Genomic DNA, 7,920 nt, shown 5'->3' with positions numbered 1-7,920 from the left:
ACTAGCACACCATCGACCTCGACAACAGCTGGCTAGCAAAGGACAGCGACTACGCCAAACAAAGCAGCGGCGGCTATCCTAGGGATGTATTCTTTTCCTATTCCTCTATTCCTATTCCTTGCTATCCCTTGCTACATCGGCAACCATACTTTTAACATGTTAAAAACGTCGAAGGCTTAGATATCTTAACTTTAATTTTTGTGTGAATTTATGAAACAGAAATGAATTAGATGCAAAAATGCAAACTTAAACGGCTTACAAAAATCTTTCCGTTTTGTGGTCGATAAAAATACACTAAAACCTTTGAAATAAACATAAATCTGAACGAAAATAGGAGTAAACACGATGCCACTACTTCATTAGCCTCGCTAGTAGGTCTGTGTCCACCGCTTTCCGCACCAAGTGCATGGAGTACAATGGCGGGGGCATCAGCCACATGGCTTCTGCAACTAACCAATACGAGTTATAAATAGAAGTGGCAACAAAATGCTCATGCATAGATGTGGTTGCCAAGAAATTCACAAACCTTTGAGGGAAAGTCTGAATAATGCGAGAGAGGCACCACATGGGCATCTCCACGAAAAGTGAAAAAACTGGTTTACAAAAAGCTTGTCCGTTTATGTCGTTAGAAAAATCAACTCAACCAACCAAAACAACTTGAAACTATAGGACGCTTGCACAAACTTGGCAATGTATGTAGTCAAGGAAACAAATCATTAAATTCTTACGAAAACACAACTATATGTATATGAAATAGAAAGGAGAAGATGCCTGTACTTCGCCATTCAGTCTGTCGACAACTTCCCGCACAAAGCGAAGCCAACTGGCATCTCACGATTTTAACGTTGATTGCTTTAAGGCAACCAGGTGCTTATCCTTTATGTGGTTATCTAAAATCATTTAACAGAACCTAAAGTAAAATGATCTCTAAAACGAAAAGGAAAAAGAGGCTTGCACTTTGCCATGCTAGTAGGTCTGTGTTGACCGTTTCCTGCACTTATGGCGGAAGCGGCAGCCACGTGGCATCTGGAACTATCCAATAAAGTTATCCAATAAGGGCAACAAAATACTTATGCATATATGTGGTTGCAAAAAATCACAAAACCTGTGAGGAAAAATCCATAAACAGGAATGAATACGATGCCGACACTTGTCTGTGTCGACTGTTTCTCACCATGCAATGCAATAGGCGCCATTTTGTATTGCTTGGTGTGGCAAGTGGCAGCGACTGGTATCTGAGACTGGCATCACTTTCTTCTTGTAGGACAACAGGTTGTGGGTGGTGAAGCTGTGTGCGTTAAATGGTATGTTATAGTTTGTAGTTTGCTTTCATTTTGGTAGGGGTGGGGTGGGTGGCTTTGTATTGTTGTTTGTTTGTTGTATATTAAGTGTCAAGTGTGGAGTGGCGAGTGCACGTTTTGAGTGGGGGGCCCTTAAGGCTCCCCCCGGGGGCCCCCCTCAAACCGGGGGTCCCCCCCCGCATGTTTGTGTGTAGGTCGTCAAGAGTTACGCGCATGAGAACTGTGCTGCACTGCAACTAAACCAAAAACATAAGGGGTAACAAATATTTGAATAGAAGCAAAAATGCAAAGAGAAAGGAATACAAAATCCTCCCTTTTGTGGTTGATAAAAACACTCAAACCATTAAACCTGTAAAATAAACACAGATGTATAAAATGTGAATAAACACGACGCCTCCATGTGGCCATGTTATGACTCGACTTAATGGCAGCAGCAGCTGTTATGTGGCATCTGAAACTAAACAATAAAGAGTTCTAAACATGTGGTTGCAAAAGAATTCAGAAAACCTTTGATGGAAACATCAGGCAAAGGAATTGCTATTGAATAAATGCATTCATTATCATTTTGTTGTACAGATGGCCAGAAAACTGCGTAAGATCTCTCAAAGAAACTAGAGGTTATCATCACTCAACTTCAGTCGGGTTTGCGTAATTTGCGCTGAAAAGATCAGGGCACCACCGTTTCTATGGCCTCAGCTTTGAGACCCAGGCAGTTGTGGAATCCCTTCACACAACAAGGAGCAGTGAGGACAGCCAACGGCGGTGGAATGCTTTCAAGCACATGAAGAAGGCATCCTGGAGGTCGTCAGCCCGCGTCAGACGCCTGCTGGAGCGCAACACTATGTATGCCCGCAGTCATCTGCCAAACCAGCTGCCAGATGTGACCATGGCATGAAGCATGTTAGGTCTGAGTAAATTACAAGTAGAGAAAGAACTGAGGACTTGCAGCCAGATTTAGTGATCTTCCACAACTTCAAAATCCTGATATTGACTACTCCTTTTCCAGTTGGCTTTTCAGCATTAGTGTCCATCAATCAAGCACCACTTCTTCATAATTCGTGTGACCAATGTGGAGTAACATATATTATTATGTGGACTCTGATATAGATTGAGATGCTGCTGAAGTAACTTTGCCATAAGTAACTTTCATCTATGTTTTTCGTTAACTGATGCTAACATGTCTTTTATGACAAAAGTTTTATGGTGTGTTGCTCTCACATGAGGTTAGACAAATATGGAGTTTTTTTTTCTCTCTGTTGATTTCAATTTTAAGTACATAGTTTAGTGAATATTTGAAACGTTTTTGATGGTTTCATTTTCTTGGTTACAAAAGCTGCAAGTTATTAAAATTTTCATCCTTTAAAAGATATTGTAGTGTTAAGGAAAACTGCAATTTAATTATGGATTTGTCAATGTTTTGTCACCTTTTCGTTTTAAATATGTTTTTTCATCCTCTACAACTCAGTCATGAGGAGACATTTTTATGTGTATACACGTGAGTGAGAGTATCAATGAGAAGAAGCCTTCTTTTGCAAATTTACTTGTATATTTTTAATTATTGCATATTTTTAATTACCTCGTTTTTTTATCCTTATTTGTGCTGACATTTGATGATAATGCATTTTCTACTTTAATAAACTTCAGTGAGTGACAAGTCTCGTCTGTTGTTTTTTTTTTTTTTGTGTAACATTTGGCATTTGCGTGCACTTTATTGCTAATTTTGGCATTTTATGATTGTTTTTTTTACATTGTTCAGGATATACTATTATGTTTTAGTGTCCTGACTGACGACGAACAGACACTCCGAGACAAGCTGTTATGTTTTATTAGATAACTCAGAGACACACACACACACACAAGAGAGTGGAAAACAAGGGCATCCTCCACCGTTTAAAGGTTTCAATAAACAAATCAACACAAACAAATAAGCTGCACATAAAGTTCGTACTCAAAAGCACATATATACACATGTGACACACCACTAAGTCTTTATCATTAGAAATAACTGGTTGGCACAAGGAAAGAGATATACCATAATGATAATCTGCTTTCTAGAATAAGAACAATTTTTATACCAAAAAAAAAAAAAATCGGGGCTGAAATGGTTTCTCCGAAAAAATCACTAAGCGTCACCATCCGTAGATAAGGAATCCCCAGCATTTCATTTTTAATTGGTCAGTTCCTACTAGCATGGCTTAGTGTAGGCATCGTATTCATTCAACAGCAATTCCTTTGCCTGAAAAGAAAACAATGAACTAGACCATTATCACTCTTGAAATAGGTACTATCATTATAAGACGTTTATTCGTTGTGTTCATTAATTTCATCAGACTTTATCTCAAACTGTAACTCACCATGAATAACATTTGTAATGAATAATGAATAAAATACCATATAAGCAGATAAGAAGAAAGATCTTGACACAAAATATTGCACACGGTCTTTTAAATTTTGTGGGGTTGCAGAAATGTATCATACACTTACACTTGCTTTCATGCTCTGATGGTATTCTTGGGTTTTGCCTGCCTTTCCCTTGCCTTCTTCAGTGTCAAATACAGGATTTTAGCTGCAGAAAATACAATCAGAAGACACCGCTGAAGGTGATTTGGGCAATGCATTTGATAATTTCTTTAAATCATAAACAATCTAGATATACGCACGACATTAACACAGAGATGGCAGGAACTGCTTCTCATTTCGGTTTCATCATTCTTTAAAGCAATCAGCACGTGTACTAGTCTTTATTACTATCGTTTTGTATCCTCTTACTCACAGACATTTTTTTTTATTTCTGATGTATTAAGCTGCACATAAAGTTCATACTCAATAGCACATATATACACATGTGACACACCACTAACAGTCTTTATCGTTAGAAATAACTGGTTGGCACAAGGAAAGAGATATACCATAATGATAATCTGCTTTCTAGAATAAGAACAATTTTTATACCAAAAACAAAAAAAAAATAAATAAATAAATCGGGCTGGAATGGTTTCTAAAAAATCATCTAAGCGTCACCATCCGTCAACATCAAAGGAAGAATACCGCTTGTTTTAAAACCTACGACTCCGATGTACTTCTTTCTAAATCCTTGTTGGTAGCCACAGTTGCCTCAGTCTTTATTGTCCAAAAAGAAAAGAAAAAACCCATCTTTGTTTGACAGCGAAAAAGACAGTGAACCATGTCCGATGGTGGCGTGGTCAGGGGGGCACGTGACCCACTGCTAGAACTTTTCGTTCCGCTGGTTAGTGTGTTCTCCCTGATAGACGACATCCACAACATTTCATTTTTAATTGGTCAGTTCCTACTAGCATGGCTTAGTGTAGGCCTCGTATTCATTCTAATTAGCACAACTTTCCATCAAAGGTTTTCTGAATTCTTTTGCAACCACATGTTTAGAACTCTTTATTGTTTAGTTTCAGATGCCACATAACAGCTGCTGCTGCCATTAAGTCGAGTCATAACATGGCCACATGGAGGCGTCGTGTTCATTCACATTTTATACATCTGTGTTTATTTTACAGGTTTAATGGTTTGAGTGTTTTTATCAACCACAAAAGGGAGGATTTTGTATTCCTTTCTCTTTGCATTTTTGCTTCTAATTCAAATATTTGTTACCCCTTATGTTTTTGGTTAGTTGCAGTGCACACAGTTCTCATGGCGTAACTCTTGACGACCATAACAAACATGGCGGACCTGTGGGCGGAGCTAGCCACTCAAACGGTGACGTCACTCGCCACTCCACACTTGACACTAATATCAACAAAAACAACAATACAAAGCCACCCACCCCACCCCCTACCAAAATGAAAGCAAACTACAAACTATAACATCCATTTAACGCACACAGCTTCACACCCACAACCTGTTGTCCTACAAGAAGAAAGTGATGCCAGTCTCAGATACCAGTCGGCTGCCACTTGCCACACCAAGCAATACAAAATGGCGCCTATTGCATTGCATGGTGGGAGAAACAGTCGACACAGACAAGTGTCGGCATCGTATTCATTCCTGTTTTATGGATTTTTCCCTCACAGGTTTTGTGATTTTTTTGCAACCACATATATGCATAAGTATTTTGTTGCCCCTTATTGGATAACTTTATTGGATAGTTCCAGATGCCACGTGGCTGCCGCTTCCGCCATAAGTGCAGGAAACGGTCAACACAGACCTACTAGCATGGCAAAGTGCAAGCCTCTTTTTCCTTTTCGTTTTAGAGATCATTTTACTTTAGGTTCTGTTAAATGATTTTAGATTAACCACATAAAGGATAAGCACCTGGTTGCCCTTAAAGCAATCAACGGTTAAAATCGTGAGATGCCAGTTGGCTTCGCTTTGTGCGGGAAGTTGTCGACACAGACTGAATGGCGAAGTACAGGCATCTTCTCCTTTCTATTTGATATAGTTGTGTTTTTCGTAAGAATTTAATGATTTGTTTCCTTGACTACATACATTGCCAAGTTTGTGCAAGCGGTCCTATAGTTTTCAAGTTGTTTTGGTTGGTTGAGTTGATTTTTCTAACGACATAAAACGGACAAGCTTTTTGTAAACCAGTTTTTCACTTTTCGTGGAGATGCCATGTGGCTGCCTCTCTCGCCATTATTCAGACTTTTCCCTCAAAGGTTTTGTGAATTTCTTGGCAACCACATCTATGCATGAGCATTTTGTTGCCACTTCTATTTATAACTCGTATTGGTTAGTTGCAGATGCCATGTGGCTGATGTCCCCCGCCATTGTACTCCATGCACTTGGTGCGGAAAGCGGTGGACACAGACCTACTAGCGAGGCTAATGAAGTAGTGGCATCGTGTTTACTCCTATTTTCGTTCAGATTTATGTTTATTTCAAAGGTTTTAGTGTATTTTTATCGACCACAAACGGAAAGATTTTTGTAAGCCCTTTACGTTTGGCATTTTGCATCTACTTTCAATTTCTGTTTCATACAATTCACACAAAAATTAAAGTTTAGATATCTAAGCCTTCGACGTTTGTAACATGTTCAAAGTATGGTTGCCGATGTAGCAAGTGATAGCAAGGAATAGGAATAGAGGAATAGGAAAAGAATACATCCCTAGGATAGCTGCCGCTGCTTTGTTTGGCGTAGTCGCTGTCCTTTCGTAGCCAGCTGTTGTCGAGGTCGATGGTGTGCTAGTCGTAGTCACGTGCAGCATGAGCCAGCCACGTAGATGGCAGTGGTGGTCACGCCAGTCTTTCAAACCAGTCCCGTTAGTCGAGAAGGAGTTGGTGGAGTAACAACAGGGAAACTGTAACAACAGAGTGTGTCAAACAATAAAAAACATCTATTTACAGAAAAACTGTCGTAACGAAACAAAGGTGAGTACCATCAAAACACTCTGTATACAAGAACATGTTGAACTTTATACAACACAGGGCATAAGGTGAACAGCTTTTCCTATTACGGCTGTCTCGATGTAATGATCATCAATGGAAGAGGTATAAAGTTTGTTTTGAAAACTACGATGCTGATGTACCTTTTAGTATTTCCCTTTTGGTAGCCGCTGTTGCTTTACTCGGCGTAGTCACTGACCACCATCAGTACAGTGGTTTATGCGTTGGTCGGCGTGGGCATTGTGCTTTCCTGTTGTTGAGATCAGTTGATGATAGTCGTAGTCACGTGCAGCATTAGCGTTGGTAGCCGCTTCCCCCAGCAGTAGAGCCCCCCACAGTCAAGCACTTGTCGGTCGGAGTGACCAACAGCAAACTGTAAAAAAGCAGAGTGTGTCAAACAATAAAAATTCTCTTTAGTCCCAAATGACTGTTGTTAACAAATTACTTGGATGCCATCACAACACTCTGTATGCGAAACATGTTTGACTGTATCGACAAGCTGAAATGGGTTCTTCTATCGTGGCCATCTGAATGCATCAAGGAGAGACGGATACAAGTTTGTTTGGAAAACTACGATTGGCAATGTACCTGTCAATACATCCGTTTGGTAGTCGCTGTTGCTGCTTCCAGCGTGGTCACCGAGCGCAGTGAACCGAGTCTATGTTGGTCGGTGTAGTCGTTGTCCTCGATGTTGAGGTCGATGATGTGGTAGTCTTAGTCATGAGCTGATGACGGTGGAAGTTGCTTCCACTCTCGTTGCACGTGGTGCCAGGGGCGAAGGGGAGTGCAGAGGAGGAAAAGTGAGGGTGAAAAGAGAAGAGATGACGAAGCTAGGAAAAAGAAGGCGAGGTTAGTTAAGAGTGCGGGAATGAGAGAAAGAGAAAAAAAAGGGTTACAAGAATGAAGGCATGGGTAGGAGGGTTAAGATGGTAGGTTAGGGCAAGAGACGATAGGAAGGAGAAGTGCCAAGGGATAGAAAGGAGAGAGAGGAAGAAAAGACGTACAAGGACTGGGAGGGAGGGGTGCAGAGAGGTGAGAAGGGGTGGAGTAGGGTGGGAAGATGTGTGATGGGAAAGAGGTAAGAGGTGGGAAAAGTTGGAAAGAGAGGGTAGTAGGAGAAAAGGTTAGGAGAAGAGTGGTGATGGGACAGCGGTGGAGAAAGAGGGGAGTGGGAGGTCCCTAGTGGGGGTGAAAGGGGGGTGGCTGGAGGGGAGGAGTGGAGGGAAAGGTGAAGTGACGGGATAGGTGAGAGGGGGAATAGGTCGGGT

At 40.8% G+C, this 7,920-nt stretch overlaps 1 long non-coding RNA gene across 1 annotated transcript; it reads right to left on the bottom strand.

Moving 5' to 3' along the window:
* Positions 1–6,301: 6,301 nt before the first annotated feature.
* Positions 6,302–7,659, bottom strand: LOC112565282. Its single transcript, XR_003099383.1, has 3 exons — positions 7,241–7,659; positions 6,796–7,025; positions 6,302–6,567 (listed from the first exon to the last, which is right to left on the bottom strand). It is a non-coding gene; the product is annotated as an uncharacterized LOC112565282 (long non-coding RNA).
* Between the last annotated feature and the right edge of the window lie 261 nt (positions 7,660–7,920).

This window comes from Pomacea canaliculata, linkage group LG5 (genome assembly GCF_003073045.1).
Source record: "Pomacea canaliculata isolate SZHN2017 linkage group LG5, ASM307304v1, whole genome shotgun sequence".
Classification (NCBI taxonomy): domain Eukaryota; kingdom Metazoa; phylum Mollusca; class Gastropoda; order Architaenioglossa; family Ampullariidae; genus Pomacea; species Pomacea canaliculata.
The sequence above is the reverse complement of the archived record's forward strand: the minus strand, read 5'-3'. Positions and strand labels throughout refer to the sequence as shown.